Genomic DNA, 17,036 nt, shown 5'->3' on the forward strand with positions numbered 1-17,036 from the left:
ATCAAACAAACAAAATATAGATTACAAGTCAGGGCCATTGCAAAATGAGCCCTCACCCCTGAGCTCAATGCCTCGAAGCAGCCTGACAACATGGAAACACAAGTACATTTCCCTTTTATCCCTTTTTCATTTTCTTTCAAGGAGAAGAAAAGAACATGTGGTATTGAAAATTGTGTCCTCTGCCTTGAGAAGCCATGGAGGATGTGAGCAGGTAAAGAGAATCAGTACAATTGTGAATTGTAGAGAGAGAGAAAAAAAATATTGCTTCTTTGCAAAACTGTGTTACAGAAGACCCCTTGTCTACAGAGTTATTAATTAAGAGATGCTTTGTTTTTCATTAATCATTTGAGTTTGGGAATTCTAGTTAAAAGCATCTCTTAAATGAATTTGCATTCCTAACCTGAACTGGGCAGACCTTCTATTCAACTGCTGCCCAGTGATTTAAAAAGCTAATAAACCCCCAGTCAAGTCCTTTAGCCAAAAGTTAAAATAACCTGCCACATCAGTTGCATAGACTCCTTTATTTGCAAATACCCAGTCTCACCTGCCTCTTGCCTTCTAAGATGAAACTGGTTTTCATACTGTTTTGCTGGGGATTCGCTCTTTTTCATAATGGGTCTTGCACTGTGAAGCCCTGAATCTTGCATGTGGAGGTCCACTGGAGGGGATGACCTGCCAGAGTGGACAGAAAAAGGCAGTGCCCATTAAGGTCAAAGACTGATCCTTCACCTCTGTGGACTTCTAATTCCCTCCAGTTTAACTTCCATCAAATAAGCAAACATTGTGTGGAAGTAGTCCCATTACCATATTTAAAATTCCTCTGCTAGTCAGTAGCACCCAGGAAGAATTCCTGTCTCAGTTCCAAGGGATCTATTGGAACTCCTTTAAATTGTCATATTATCCTCTCATTTGCTGCTATTTTAGCAAAGCAAATGATTAAAAATTAAACTTTCATTTAGAAGCATAATTATTTTAAAGGATGTCAAGGCTTCATGTTAAACAAATTTACCTCAGCAAATAGAATGAGGATTTGGAATTCAATTGAAGAGTTAATGAAATAACCATAATTTGGTTAGGTGAATCAACCTACATCATCTTATTTATTTAAACATTTCTCCCCTTCTTCACCTGTCATGTATATAGTTGTGTTTTTCCTTTAGTAAATGCCTTAGCTTCACAGAGTGAATCTGAAACATTTTTGTTTTTCATCAAAAAGAGAATTTTCTGAAATTCTCTGAAATTGCATGAAAATGAGAATTGATTAATGTGATTCCTCTCTGAGAGAATGGGGATTTATAAGTCACAAAAGTGGCGATAATACTAATCTGAATTTCTAATCCTTAAAAATTCCTCCTGTAACGTAAAATTTTGTTCTAAGTAACTGAAATGAACCAGTTTAGTGTTTATGAGTTGAAGAAGGCCAATGCCCAGTGCCTAGAAAACTCTAGACTGAATGAGTGAATGATCAGAACTAATTAACTGGGAAAGGCAGCCCCTTCTTATTGTTTCCAGTCAGCTCCAATTCATACTCTATGTAATCTCCTCCCTTGGATAGAGACTGGACCTAGTGACTTCTTTCTAAGGCATAGAATGTGGTTAAAGTGATGGCATGTCACTGCTAAGACCAATTTACAAGAGACTACATCTCTGGCTCACAGGCCTCTTCTCTCTGCCTCTGGTGGACTAAGACTGTTGCCTGCCCTATCAGTAAACAAAGGATGCTGCAGCCATCAAACCTGCAGCTGCCCCTAGTGCTGCTCCCTGAGGGGATTCAGGGTGGAAAAAAAAAAAAGCCGGATACTCACCCTACACAGTTAAGGTGCATATCAAAGGAATTCAATGAACCAGACTCTTGCATCTTCTCATAGGTAGAAAACTGCTAAATTCATTAACTTGAGATGTCTGGTTTTCTTTAATTAACAGTAATCTTTTGATGTTCTGACTACCTGGTTTCTGTTGCAAAACTCTTCTGTATCCTGGCTCCTCCCTTACCTCTTCCGAGCGGTTCCTCAGAACTATGTGAGAGGTTGTCTTCAGGGCTTCCATTCTCAGTTTTGTCTGCCAAACAAAGCATAATTCTCAACTTTTAGGTCATGCTTTCCTTTTTTTCAGTCCACACTGATCAAACAAGCTGCCCTGGAGACAGACCCACACAGCAAGGAACTAAGGATGTCCTCTAGCCAATGGTCAGCGAGGAACTGAGACTCCGCTCAGTAGCCCACAGGAAACTGAATCCTCCCAACCACCCTGTGAGAGACCATGGGAGGCAGGACCCTCTGAATTACAGCCTTAAGATGACTGCAGCCCCAGCCTGTAAGAGACAATGAGATGAGACAGTAAATGCTTTTTTGTTTGTTTTTATAACTTATTTATTTTTGACTGTGCTGGGTCTTCGTTGCTGGGCGCAGGCTTTGTCTAGTTGCAGTGAACAGGGTTTGTTCTTCTTGCCGAGCGCAGGCTTCTCTGATGGCGGAGCGTGAGCTCTGTGGGCATGGGCTTCGGGAGTTGCAGCATCCAGGCTCAGTATCTGTGGTGCACGGGCTCAGTTGCTCTATAGCATGGGGAATCTTCCCAGACTAGAGGTCGAACCTGTGTCCCTTGTATTGACAGGGGAACTCTTAACCACTGGACCACCAAAGGAGTCCCAGTAAGTGCTGTTCTTTTAAGTCACTGTGTTGTGTTAGTCGCTCAGTTGTGTCTGACTCTTTACGACCCCAGGGACTGTAGCCCACCAGACTCCTCTGTCCTCGGAATGCTGCAGGCAAGAATACTAGAGTGGGTTGCCATTTCCTTTGGGGAAATTTTTTTATACAGCAATAGATAACTAATACGCTAATAAATTCATGCATGGCAGAGCATCACTCCCGTGGACATATTCATACTGAAATGTGAGGCTCAGCTTAGCAGGTGACTCAGAATTGTTTCAGATGATATGGTCTCCATGCTAAAATATATGTGCTAATCCAGTCAGCTGTCCAGGCAGTTGGTACCAGGAGCTGGAGGGGAGGAGATCACATTAAATTCACAACGGAAATGCTGTTTTTTTGTCTCTTCCACTTTAAGGTTATACCTCCTGGAAGTTTAAAAGGCCCATTAGATTATATTGGGGGCGGGGGATAAGGGGGTGGTGGTAGGCAGCCAGGTTCCAAATGTATGGGTGTAAACCAAGAGTATAAATAGAAGCCCATATACTAAATGTGTACGTATTTGAAAGTTACAATCAACCTACATGTACAGCAAGGCCCATGTTCTCACAGAGAACTTCTCCTCTCCCCAGCCACATAGCCTCTTCCCAGGAGCCAAGAGAGTCTGCTCTCTATTTACCCTGTGAGCATGAATGGGAACACAGGCTGGGGCCATGCAGGGTGGGAGCCAGGCTGGACTCTTGACTCTGGCCCCTCTAGGGAAGGGGAACAACCCAGTCCAACTCCCCAGGGAGCTGGGTCTGGTAGGGCATCCAATCACAGTTCTTACGCTGAAAGACAAAGCAACCAACTGTGGGCTGAAGCTCTATCAGCTCCTGGAGAGATTTATGCAAATCTTCAGCAATTCCTTGCCTTCCCAGGTGGCCCTAGCAGTAAAGAACCCGCCTGCAATGCAGGAGACAGAAGAGATGCGGGTTAGATCCCTGAGCTGGGAGGATCCCCTGGAGGAGGGCATGGCTTACCCACTCCAGTATTCTCGCCTGAAGAATCCCATGGACGGAGGAGCCTGGAGGGCTACAGTCCATAGCGTTGCACAGAATCAGCAGTTCTTAGCTAGAGGAAAGCAGGTTCAATGAGCTTGGTTCATCCTAATAGTCACCATGCAACCATCATCCACAATTAAAAGGCCAAAACTAAGGAAAGCCTGAGAGAGTTTCACCACACAGCAACCAGTTGCTTAACAACGCAGAGTACAGAACAGCAGTGTACAGTCTGTTGCGTCCTGCACCTGTCAGGCAGGTGTTCTGAAGGACCTATGCTTCCAACCTCCAAAGTACCGTGTGCAAAAGTCTACTTTTATTCAAGACAAAACAAGTTTTAGAAAAACAGTAGCAATAGCTAATGTCCACTGAGCGCTTACTGTCCACTGTGCTGCCTGCTTCCTCAATGACCTCACCAAGCCCTGGAGACAACTCTGTTGCATAGAGACAAGTACTGTCAGAGGAAGCAGAAGTCCCCAGGGGTTAATTCCTTATCAGGCAAGCGGCCGAGCAGAGACGACAGCATCATTCAAGAGTCCTGTGCTCTTGGCCTGCAGACCCCTTTGGCCAACTGCACTTCAGAAGAATGAACTGTCTTTCAGTGTCCTGTCCTTGAATGAAAGAATCTAAACCCAAAGAGAAGTGACTTGTCCTAGGCCACACATCTCTCTTACCTTTATTCTCTCCACCTATCCTTGCCCTAGCCAGGTGACAGAGCAGAGCCTTTGACAGTGAGACCACCCAAGCCTCGTGCACAGCCAACCAGCTGAGAAATCCTAGGAAGGTTATTCATCCCCCTTTTGCTCGCTTTCTTTTTACTCATCTGTTTGTTTATTTATTTTACGTTTGGCTACTCTGGGTCTTTGTTGCTACACACAGGCTTTCTCTAGTTGCAGCGAGTCAGGGCTACTCTCTGGTTGCGGTGCATGGGCTTCTCATTGCGGTGGCTTCTCGTTGCAGAGCACAGGCTGTAAGGTGCGGGTTCAGTAGTTGTGGCAGAAGGGCTTAGTTGCCCCAAAGCATGTGGAATCTTCCTGGACCAGGGATCGAACCCGTGCCCCCTGCATTGACAGGTAGATTCTTAACCACTGGACCACCAGGGAAGTCCTGTCTTGTTTTCTAAATCTACCATTTGGGTATGGTGGGATTATGGACTGATTCATAAATGCAAATACAGTTGGTCTTTGTGCAAATGTACATTCTCATTTTACAGAATTACTTGTTTTACTTTTGAGCACCAAAAATGTGTAAGATACAGGTTTGAATAAAGTTTCACCGCATCGCCCAATGTTTAGCATAGGCTACTAGCCCATAATTCATAATATACAGAAAAGGGATCTATGTCAAAGGAGCTAAATCACTTTCCTAAAAAAAAATTAACAAAATATATTTTTGTGGGTTTTCCTGGTGGCTCAGTGGTAAAGAACCCTCCTGCCAATGCAGTACACATGGATTTGATCCCTGGGTCAGGAAGATCCCTTGGAGAAGGAAATGGCAAGCCACTCTAGTATTCTTGCCAGGGAAATCCCATGACAGAGGAGCCTGGTGGGCTACAGTCTATGGGATCGCAAAAGAGTTGGACACAACCTAGAAACTAAACAACAACAAATATACTTCTGTCTAGTATCTGGCAGACATTACGTAAAGACTCAATGAATGAAAAAGAACTTCAATTATATACAAGGATCTATCTAATTAGATTATCTACTATATAGTAAAATATATATATATTATTACTTTTACTATTTATATGATATTTGATTAATATCACTTTCTCAATAAACTCTAAGCTCCGGCAAGAACTATTTGCTTTGTGCACCAGGACTTAGAACAGTGCCAGACACATTAAAAAAAAAAACAAAACTCAGTAACTATATATTCAAATATTTATTGAATGCCCCTAAATATCAGGCCCAGTGCCAGGCACTCAATTGTTATTCCAATGAGTCTCTCCTTTTCCCAGGAGGAGAGAGTTTAATGAAAAGAGCATTAAGGGTCATGATTCTATTTCTGCTTCTTCACTAGCTCTGTGGCCTTGAGCAAGTTACTTAACCTCTCTGAGCCTTAGGGAGGAAAATTCTTATCTCCAGTAGATCCTTCATAAAGCAGTCTTTCTAGAACCCCCCACGTTGAATGTGTTTCTTTCACCTCTACTGAGTACAGATAACATCACTACACACGTGGGAAACATACCAAGGGCAGCTGTGAGGTGATTTTAGTGAAAGGTAGGCATGTTATTAAATTGATTCTTTTAATTCTTCATATTACTTCAGGAGAAAGCCTCATTTGACATCTAATAACTCGCTAGAATCTGATTGAAGAGAGAAGGAGCCCCAGGCTCAATGACTGTAGCAAAGCAAAACAATCAAACGAGAATTTAATAATATGGCTTTACTTTCAATATACTCATTTAAGACAATACTGTTTTGTCATTTATGATAAGGATATTGAATTTCCCTCCATTTAAAAAAGTGGGTGGCTTTAAATAAAATTATTAAGCCTTGACTGTCACTCAGGGGTGGCCTTCTCCCCACCAACCTTAGCCTCTAGTCTCAATATTTCCTAATTTTCTCCTCCAACACTGGGGCCATTACGCTGGACCTGGTCCTGATTGGCCTATGCTGGTCACACTCTTTTCTTGACCCAATCCCTTTGGCCAGGGGTGGGATGTACTGATGGATTTAGATCAACTGAGCGCCCCTCCCCCTGGTCAGGATGCGGTAACATCCATGCCAACCTGCTGGGAGTAAGGGAAGGGAATTCTCCAAGAGAAAATCTGAGGAATGGTCCCCAGGGAAGCCGGGAGCTATTGCTGACCTCCCTGAGCCATTTCACTCTGACCCTGGGCTGTAATGCACTCCCCTGCAGGAGTGTGGGGAAGACACTAACCAGTCACACTCCCATGGCTAAGGCAGAGTGATAGCTCAGCAGTTCAGAGCCCGTCAGAGCCTGTCGCCCATTAGGTGCTCAGGGAGGACCGTGTTCCCTCCATCAGAGAATAGTCCAAGGCTGGCGGAAGTCGCCCTGCTGCCCGTCTCCGCATTTTATGGGGTGTTAACAGCTCTGCCTCTCTTGTAATAAAACCAGGGATGGCGCTTCCAATTCTGGAACTGCTGGGGGACTTCACACACACACCTGCTGCGGGAGCCCCAGACCTGGGGGCGAGGGGCGGGGCCCGGGGCGCTCCCAGAAAGGCTCACTGCTGCCATCAAGGGGCTCCCTGTGCACCCCGTCTCCGGGGTCCTGCGCTCAGCCTGCACGGCAGCCTCAGCTTCACATGTCGGGACCCTAGGGACCGGGTCCCAAAAGCCAGGTCTTCGACCAAATGCGGAAGAGGTGGAGAGAGTCGGGATGTGCCCTGCAGGAGGAGATGGGACATTCCTCCTGGGGTCCCAGATGGCGTGGGGAAGAAAAGCTATTAACGAGGAAATAAAGAAAACAGCAGGTCAATTAGCGCCACTCGAGCAGCCTCAAGGGACCACCTGAGGCTGAACCCCGCTACCCCTCGGCGCATAGCCCCGCCATCCGTTAACCCCACACGCTCGGGCGTACTACGCTCGGGCGTACTCGGAGCGCTTCCTCTCTGAGCCCCTGGGGCGTTGAGGATCCGGCTTTTTCTTTTCTTTTTTTGTACTAGTCAGCCTGGTATACTCCCCCCACCCCGCCCCTTTCTTTTCATTGTTTTTCTCGTTGCAGTCTCCTTGCCCTCTTAAGTGCATTTGGTTGAAGGAAAAATTGACCCCCTAGAAGTCTCTTTGCATTGTACCCAAGACAGTATTGGAACAGCCTAATGGCCCTAGGAATACCCTTGGGGCCCTTCTTCTCATAAACCAAACCTCTGAAGTGGAAGAAAAGCGTTTTCCGATCCTGTCAATCGCCTTTAAAACTGAGACTCAACTAGAGGGACAGGCTTGGACCGTCTAGATCATAACTGTGCCTGCAGAGCTGAAACCTGTGACCCCCCAAACCCCGAGCTGAGTGAGGTAAGAGGCAAGCCAGCTTCCTTCTGTTGAGTATCTACCAGGCCCAAGTCTGACCAGGCATCCAAATGCCTAGATGCTGTTACTGAACCCCTTTTACAGAAAGGAAGTTGAGGTTCAGGCATGAGGGACTTGCCCAGAGTGCCCTCCTTTGTAAGCTGTAGATTTAGGTCAGGAATCCTGGTCTGTGGTTCTTCAAATGCTCTCGAACCTCTTCTCATGCCCCATCTGATTCTCACTGATTATTAGTGATTTTAGCCACCACTCAAGTTAATACAATCAGCTACAAACGGAGTGACTGCTGTTTTCCGTTGTGGCTGTGTTAACCCTTTGTAGACCACTTGCAGCTTCTAAAACTCCACCTTAAAGAAGACTGTATTTCATTTACTTGACTAGGCCGTGCAGGCGTGGCGCTTGTCAGCTCTCCTGCAGGCTGGTGAATCTAGGTGCAATCTGGCATTCACGTGCATGCACTTTACATAGAAACACATCTGCCCACACTGATATCAGAATCAAGAAAGCATATTTCCTTGCTTACATTTTCTGATGCAGATTTTTCTCTTTTTCAGTGTCCTTGGGCTTAAAGCCTTCATAAAGCACTGTAATCTTAAGTCACAATGACAATGTGTATTTCCTTTTCAGATGTGAGAAATGAGAAAAGCCATAGACCTAGATTAATACCATAGAGTTTAAAATGGAGTGTCTGTCCAAGTCTGAGATTTAGAGCAACATCTTTACCAATTCTCCAGTTTTCCCCTTGAAGAAAATTTTCCATTCTCTTAAGACCTGCTTATCATGTCAGAATAAAATTCTCCGATTTCTTTAGCTGCATTTCTCCTTTTATTTTGTCTTAATGATGTAGCAAAAACTAAATGTACTAATAAAAAATAACTGGATGTCATAGAAGCAGCTCAAAAAAAGAACCAACAATCGAAGTTTTAAAAATTAAATTAAGACCTATGCTTTCTAATTGTTTAGTTGCCAAGTTATGTCCTGCTTTTTTATTACCTCATGGACTATAGCCACCAGGTTCCTCTCTCCTTGGGGTTTCGCAGGTAAGAATACTGGAGTGGGTTGCCATTTCCTTTTCCAGGGGATCTTCCTGACCCAGAGGACAAACCCCATCTCCTGCATTGGCAGGCAGATTCTTTACCACTGAGCCACCAGGGAAACCCCCCTAATATGGAACGCTTCACAGATTTGTGTGTCATCTTTGCACAGGGGCCATGCTAATCTTCCCATATACCTTCTAGGCTGTGAGAAATAGAGCTGTCACCTCTCCCTGTTTATGGAGTGTCTACCATGTGCCAGGCCCAGGGCTAGGCGCTGAAAACAAAACAGACTCGGTCCTAGCCTTCATGGACTCACCGAGTCATGGGGCAGACAGGCTTGAGGTCACTAGTTACTAATTAAGCCATTCCAGGGGATATGGAAACATAGCAGGAGAATCAAATCTAACCTGGGGCCTAGAAAATTTCCCCAAGGAAGGAAGAATCCCAGCTGAGTTGAAAAGGAGAGAGCCAGGCAAGGAGCACTTGAAGCTTTGGAGAGCATGAGTGAGGACCAGAAGACAGGAGAGCCTGGTAGGATGGGAAAACTGAAAAGATTCCAGAATAACTGAAGGGGAAAGATAAGGAAGAGAATGGTGACAGGTGACGTTGGAGAGATCCTAGCATATTCCTGAACACATCTTGGCCAGGGAATCTACCCTCAGTGCTATAGACCACATAGAGAGTAAGAACCATGAGAACAGGGACCAAGCTAATACTTTTAAATATATATATATATATATATATATATATATATTTATTTATTATTTGGCTGCACCAAATAAATTTGTGGCACATAGGATCCTCTATCTTCATTTAGTTATGCAGATCTCTAGTTGTGGCATGTGGGAGCTAGTTCCTTAACCAGGAATCGAACTCAGGCCCCTTGCATTGGGAGCATTAGCCACTGGATCACCAGGAAACTCCTTTGTTTGCTGAACTTGCTAGCCCATGGCTAGCACATAGGAATTTCTCATAAAACAGCATCTTTTTCTATATTATTGTCTCAAATCCTCATGCATAGTCATCTCCCTTTCTATTTCCTTCCCTCTCTTCAAACTAAATGTTGCTCTCGTTTCTCCCATTTTCCTCTTCCCAATTTGAAGGTCATGGATTCTACCTTCTATATTCTTCCCTCTTCTTTCTTCTCATTTTGTTGTATAACATATTTAACAATTCCCTGCAGTGCCAAAAAGAAGAGGGAAGTCATCCAGCTAGATTACAAAGGGGAAAAAATCCAGGATGCGCTTGCCTCTTAAACAAATATCCGTTTACTCCTGCTGCTGCTGCTGCTGCTAAGTCACTTCAGTCGTGTCCCGACTCTGTGCGACCCCATAGACGGCAGCCTACCAGGCTCCCCCGTCCCTGGGATTCTCCTAGGATAGCTCAAATTTGGGTAGGGTTAGTGTGCATTGGAGAAGGAAATGGCGACCCACTCCAGTGTTCTTGCCTGGAGAATTCCAGGGATGGGGGAGCCTGGTGGGCTGCCGTCTATGGGGTCGCACAGAGTCGGACACGACTGAAGTGACTTAGCAGCAGCAGCAGCAGTGGATATTTATACAATCAACTGGCAAGATAAGGAGGACTTTCTAGTCAGGACTTTAAGAGACAGATAATTTATATCCGAAGGGAATGTTCTGATTCATCATTAAGCTCCTTCTCCTTGATTTCCATGCCACGGCTTTATCTGGCACGTGGACACTGTTATGTGCCCCAAGTGCCAAATTGGTCCCTCTGGGACTGGAAAAGCATTTTGGAAACCTTGTTCATCGCTGCCATACACACAGTTTGAGCTGTCAAAGCTCACCCCTCTACTGTGGCAGAAATCACCAATAACCCTGGCTTCTCAAACAAATTGGCACAATGTACTCTCCAAACACTCGTGCGTATGTTGCATTTTGTTTTGTTTTGTTTTCAAGTACTTTGGATTCCAGGAGATCATCCTGGAAACTTACTCAATAAGCAACTTATCCTGAAGTTGCATTTGAATTTGGTTATTTGAGTTCTTCAGCCTTCTGGGATAGTCACCCCTGGTTTTAATGTCTGACTGAGATGACTTACATTGTCTTCCCACAGTTGGTGACAGGTTGAAAGCTTTCCTCAATAGCTCAAGGGCACATGTTCCTGAACCCTCTTGCTCTTTTTCTTTAAAGATTTTTTTTTTTTTGATGTGGACCATTGTTAAAGTTTTTATTGAATTTGTTATAATATTGCTTCTGTTGTATGTTTTGGTTTTTTGTCCAGGAGGCACATGGGATCTTATCTCCTCAACCAAGGATCAAACCCACACCCTCTGCATTGGAAGGTGAAGTATTAACCACTGGTCCACCATGGAAGTGCCCACTTTGGCTCTTGAATTCCTGTCCAGAGCTCATGCCTCCAGCCCCTTCTGCTTAAATGCAAGCAAAGCCACCTCCCTTTCATTTCCCCAGTGCCACCAATCAAGGCTCTCTGTGTGACTGGCTGTTTATTAATAAAATATGGAGTCAACAGAAAGTAATTGCAGCATAGGGCAGGGGCTGAACACTGGACATGGGTATTTCCCCCAAACCCACCGACTGTCCCTGCCCAAGACTGTCTCTTCCTGGTTGTAGTCTCTTTGGGCCCTTGGGTCACTGGCCCCTTTTATCCAAGAGCTTTTTTCTCTCTTTTTCTCCAGATGAATTCCACTATTACCCTGTCATTCAAAAAGCAACTAGAGATACTTTATCTTCTCAAATAGCAATTATTTCCTCCCTGTTGTACTTTTACTGGAGACCCTTCAAGAAGAGGAGTCTGCCTTTAAAAGTCAAAACCTACAAGTTCTGTTTCAAAATTAACAGCTCCCTTAGACTTGAGTCTTCCTGCACCTCCATTTCTCTTGTGTGCATGCTAAGTCTCTTTAGCTGTGTCTGACTTTTTGCGACCATATGGACTGTAGCCCTTCAAGCTCCTCTGTCCAAGGGATTCTCCAGGCAACAATACTTGAGTGGATTGCCATTTCCTCCTCCAGGGGATCTTCCTGACCCAGGGATAAAACCTGTGTCTCCTGCATTGCAGGTGGGTTCTTTACCACTAGCACCACCTGGGAAGCCTCTCCATCCCTTACCCTTTGAGAATGCTATTTCTAATATAGAGAAATGGCCCTAAAACTGCTATTTTATGAGAACTTTCTAGGTACCATGTGCTTAACAAGCCTTAGTTGATTTCATCTTTATAATGGCCCTATATGATTGGCTCAGTCTCTCTATTTTACAGATGATAGTCATAATAAAGCCTTTTTTTTTAACTTATATACAGTGCAAGTTTATCTCTCACAGTTCTGGAGACTAGGAAGTCTGAGATCAGGGCACCAGCAGATTTGGTGTTTAGTGAGGGCCCCCTCCTGGTTCATAGATGTCTTTTCACTGTTTTCATGGAGCTAAGATGTATTGAGTGCCTGCTATGCCTCCAGTTCTGTGCTAAGCACTTTGCAGAGATCACCTTGCTGAGTCCTCACAGCTCTATGAAGTTTGGATCATTACCATCCCCATTTCACAGATGAGGAGACTGAGGCTCAGAGAGGAGAAATGATGGGTGTCAGCAGCATCCAAACAAGAATGTTCCCCAGGTCCCCATGACTCCAAAGCTGTGATTTTTTACTACACCATAGGTCTTCAGTTTGACTGAGCCCTAAGAGTTGGAGAAAAATTCCTTCAAAGACCATGAGCAATGAGCTTCCTGAACCAGTGCTGAACCAGCCCAGGGTGTACCTCAGAGCAGGTCTCAATGATTAGTTGTCAAATGAATGAGGGAGACTGGTTCTGGATTCTCTCTGCCCAGACTCTTGGAAGAACACTGCCTGGTGAAGGGGGCTGGATCTTCTCTAGATTATCATTTGGCTTCCAGTGAGGTGGTTCAGTAGAGGGACCCGTGAGGTGGTTCAGTAGAGGGAGTGCCCATCGATTAATAAGAAACCTCCATGCTGAGAGTGCAGCATTAAATTTTCATGGGAGAAGGGGGGAAAAGAGGAATTGTGGCTAGAAGAAACTAGGCTTTTTTCCAACAAAGCTTATGCTCTAATCATCCTTGATTTCCTTGTGACTTTGAAAGGCAGGTTGGACTCTGGTGTGATGAGAGTCCGAGCTGCCACTGAGAGACATGGGAACACCCAGTTCTCTCCAGGCTGCAAACAGGACCTGCCTTTTCCCTCCTCCATCTCTACGTGTGCCAGGAAGCTAACATCCAAAGAGGTCAGAGGAGCACTGGCGGGACTGAAGGGAGAAGGATGTAATTCTCCTGGAACCTGAGACTGAATAAATGAGGTCTCTGGCGTCTCTAATTCTAGGAGTGAGGCTCCTAGAGGGAGCACTTGATGTTCTGGTCAGACCCATGTCCTGGAGAAAGGTGTCCTTGTCAGGGAGGTATATGCAAAGGGACAGGAGAGACTAACATGACCTTTGCCCCACGCTGTTGCCAAGGCTACACCTCCTTGCCCTTCAGATGGGCAAAAGAGAAGGAACAATGATAACACCCAGTATTGGAGATAGGGTAGTAGGCTGGGCTTTGGGGAGGATAAATACCAGAAGTCAGGTTAGTAATGTGTGTCACAGATCTTCAGAAGCATACGTTTCTTTGGACCCAGCAGTTCCACTTCTAGGAATTTATCCAAAGAAAATAATTTTAAATGTGTAATATTTCCTCTGTAAGGATGTTCATTTCACTTAGTGTTTTTATAACAGCCTAAAACTCTATTTGACCTAAATGTCCATCAACAGGAAATTAGTTCAATTAATTTTGGTTCATCTCTGCAACGGAATACTCAGCAGTCATTAAAACAATAATGTACAACTCTTTGTTGACAAGGAAAGATATGACACGACGTTAAAGTGGATTAAATCAGTATGGTTCTGTGTGTGTTGTGTGCGTTCTTTTCAGTCGTGTCTGTCTCTTGGTGACCCCCCTTGGACTGTAGCGCGCCAGGCTCCTCTGTCCATGGGATTTCCCAGGCAAGATTACTGGAGTGGCTTCCCCTTCCCTTCTCCAGGGGGTCTTCCCTACCCAGGGAGTGAACCCGCGTCTCCTGCATTGCAGGTGGATCTTACCACTGCACCAGCTGGGAAGCCCCGTGTGTGTTAGCAGTGATTATTTCTTAGTGGTAGGATTACGAGAGTTTGCTGCTTCTTTATATGGGTGTTTATCCCATATAAGTTTTGTGAGAACAGAAAAATAATGATCAGGAAAGGAATCAATAATGATTTTTCTATTTCTTTAAAAAGACTATTTATCAAGAAACCTAAAGACAAGAACCAATCTAGGAAGTTCCCGTACAACCTAAAGGATAGAAATCAGTTGGCTGCTGAACATGCGATTTCAACTGTGTTCACACATCTGCTCTTAAACAGGAAAGCCTCCTCTCTTCCACCAGACCACCAGCCAGCATGAATTATGGGCAGGGGTCCGTGATTTCCTACCTTACTGCCTGGAGGCCTGGTTCAAGGGTACAGTTCACCTATTTCTCAGTGTTACACCCTCCACAAAGCCATCCATCCTTTAAAGATTTACTGAGCACTCATCCTGTGCCAGGCGCTGAGCTGAGCATCTGGGACTCAGAGGACAGGAAGATACAGTCTCATGATTAGAAGAGAAGCCTTTCTTCAGTGTGAGCATTCCCGCCTGGCTCCTGCTACCATATGATCTACATTTCTTGGGGCAGCTTCCCTTCCCACCTTGTTTTACCCTTGTCTTCTGCTTTAGATCCTCTTTCAATCAGGCCATCTGTCCCTTGAGGGCTGCTTCTGGATCTCCCGCAGCACGTAGGAGAGTGAATGGCACATAGCAGAAGCTCAATAAATATTTATGGAATGAAGGACTGGACCAGAAAAGCATATTTCCTCTATTTAGATGTATGTGAGTCTGATGTCTGATACCCTGGGTCAGTTAGACTTTTTCTCAGTTTTAAGTGACAAAAAAAATACAATCCAAATCATCTTAAGCAAAACGGGGGATTCATTGTCTATCACAGCATGAGGTTTCTAAGCATAGCTTTGGCTGGGCCCAAAGCTCACAAGTGTTGGTCTTCCACTGCTTCTCAGCCCCATCTTATCCTTGTTGGCTCCATGCTCAGACGAACTCTTCTCTTGTGAACCCACGATGGCTCCTAGCAGCTCCAGCCTCTCGCAGATTCTAGTCTAAGGGGAAAAATGAAAGCGTACATCTCTTTTGAAACCCAAGCAGAAATCTCCAGATTGGATGATGGAACTTGACTGGTTGACTTGGGTCATGTCTTCATCCTGCACCAGTCCTTGAGCTGGGGGATACTGTGTCCTCATTGACAGGCCTGGGTCACACCTCTGTGCCTGCAGCCGCTCGTGCACCTTAGAAATGGGGTGGGGTGGCTCTCTCCCCTGAACACAGTGTGCTGTTATCAGAAGAAGGGAGGGTGAATGGGGGAATAAAAAAAAAATCATGTCCATTAAGCTTCCCCTCCTAGCAGAAAGCACATCTTGCCTGTTTCTTGAGCCCAAGTCAAGTCATTCCCTTTTTAGCACAACCATCTTTGTTTTCTCTCCCTGCTTAAGCAGTAGAAATACATTAAATCCACATAAGGGAGAACTGTTTCAAACTGAACCTCCTCACTTCAGCCAGGGGCTGCCCATGGATCTGGGTTGGCATCTCCCAGGGTCATTCTCCGTCAACCCCAGCAGCATGCGGGGTCACCTCAGTTGAGGAGAGCTTTCTTTTTAATTATTATTTTTTAAAATCAAACTTGTTTTTTATTCTATACAAAATTTTAAAGCTTTTTACTTTGAAATTATTTAGGTTTCCATAAATATCACAAGAACAGCCCAGAGAGTTCCTGAATACTCTCACCCTGCTTGCTCTGTTAAAGGGAAAACGTTACTTGCTCAGTTGTGTCCAACTCTTTGCAACCCCATGGACCGTGACCACCAGGCTCCTCTGTCCACGGGATTCTCCAGGCAAGAATACTGGACTGGGTTGCCATGTCCTCCTCCTGAAGATCTTCTCGACCCAGGAAACAAACCCGGGTCTCCCACATTGCAGGCGCATTCTTTACCATCTGAGCCACCCAGGACATATATATATGAAATGATATAACTGCTCCTCAGCTTTTCCTTATCATTCATGACCTTCAGAGGACGCTTTTAAAAGCAGATGCCTGCGTGTGCCCCCGCCCCAGTTCTAATCAAGTGGACTGGGAGTGGGGTGTCTCGATGTCATCCAAGCACCACCTCCACTGTGAACTGTAGCGCAATTGAGGAGAGACGTCCTCAGCTTTACATTCAGATGGTACTGAGAGTGCCCTGCAGCCTATGACCCAAGTCATAAGTGGACAAGTTAACTCATCTTTGAGCCTCACCTTCCTTTTCTATGAAATGGAAACTGTTAAAAAAAAAAAAAAGTTTTCAACCAAGTAAATTTTAAAGGTCTCATTGTCTATATTGAATGATTCATAACTCAGTCACCAGTTCATGTAGCAAGTAGAGAGCCTCAAAGGTGTTGTACAAAATGAAAAGTCTTTATAGGCAGAAGGAGGAAAACAGTGGATTGTTCCCAGGCTTAGGAAACCTACCTATGGAGGACAGAAGGGGGCTATGTGGCAGATTACCTTATTGGTGCTGACCAGAGAATTCTAGACTGAAGCGGGGAGGAGGTTAGGTTAGGTTAGGTTAGGATGCAGTCAGGTATTAAGTCTTAGTCTGCTGTTGTGGCGCTTAGCATAAATGACTCCATTTTAGGCCTGTCGTTTCTTTTTTGAAGCAGAATGATAACCCCTAGTTTGCAGGAATGCAGTAAGGATTAAATAAGATAAGGCAGACAAAATTCTGGCACTAATAGGTGCTGAAAAATTCTTAGATTGTAGGCTCCAAACAAGGTTGCCAAGGGGCATTTATTACTCATCAGTGCAGAAGCAAACCTCACTCTGTTCCCAAATAACGTGTTTTTCAGATGCCAGCCACTCATTCTTTGCCTCACCAAGGAAGATCAGTTTGTCAGCATGCTTAATTTAAGAAATCCCTCTTCGTAGTATCATAATGTGAAAGGATATTTTTTTTAAGTGAGTGTGTGTCATGCTCAGATAGTATGAAGTACAAAAGAGGCATGCACAGGCAAATTACCCTTACAAAAGAGGTGCTCCAAAGACGCTTTCTGAATAATGGCAAGAATGTTGGCTACCCAAGCACCAGAATCTGTCCCGGAAACGCCCAACGTTTATTTTATATATTGTTGACTTTATATGAAAGGAAAGGTCACACGTGCAATGTAAAGTTTTTTTTTTTACTATTTGAGACTGTGTTGGATGATCAGCCTCCCTCCAGGACAGGAATATCTAGGAGTGTT

The 17,036-nt window shown here is 44.7% G+C and overlaps 1 long non-coding RNA gene and 1 pseudogene across 1 annotated transcript in view; both read right to left on the minus strand.

The window, feature by feature from the left end:
- Window positions 1-8,841: 8,841 nt before the first annotated feature.
- Window positions 8,842-8,935, minus strand: LOC129635669 (uncharacterized; annotated as a pseudogene).
- A 5,641-nt stretch (window positions 8,936-14,576) lies between these two features.
- LOC129634953 (uncharacterized) overlaps window positions 14,577-17,036 on the minus strand; it is a 78,552-nt gene continuing 76,092 nt past the window's right edge. Inside the window, exon 3 of the long non-coding RNA XR_008706025.1 lies at window positions 14,577-14,863. This is a non-coding gene — a long non-coding RNA (uncharacterized LOC129634953). The remainder of the gene's footprint in view (window positions 14,864-17,036) is intronic.

The sequence above is a fragment of the Bubalus kerabau genome, chromosome 20, assembly GCF_029407905.1.
Source record: "Bubalus kerabau isolate K-KA32 ecotype Philippines breed swamp buffalo chromosome 20, PCC_UOA_SB_1v2, whole genome shotgun sequence".
Taxonomy (NCBI): Eukaryota; Metazoa; Chordata; class Mammalia; order Artiodactyla; family Bovidae; genus Bubalus; species Bubalus kerabau.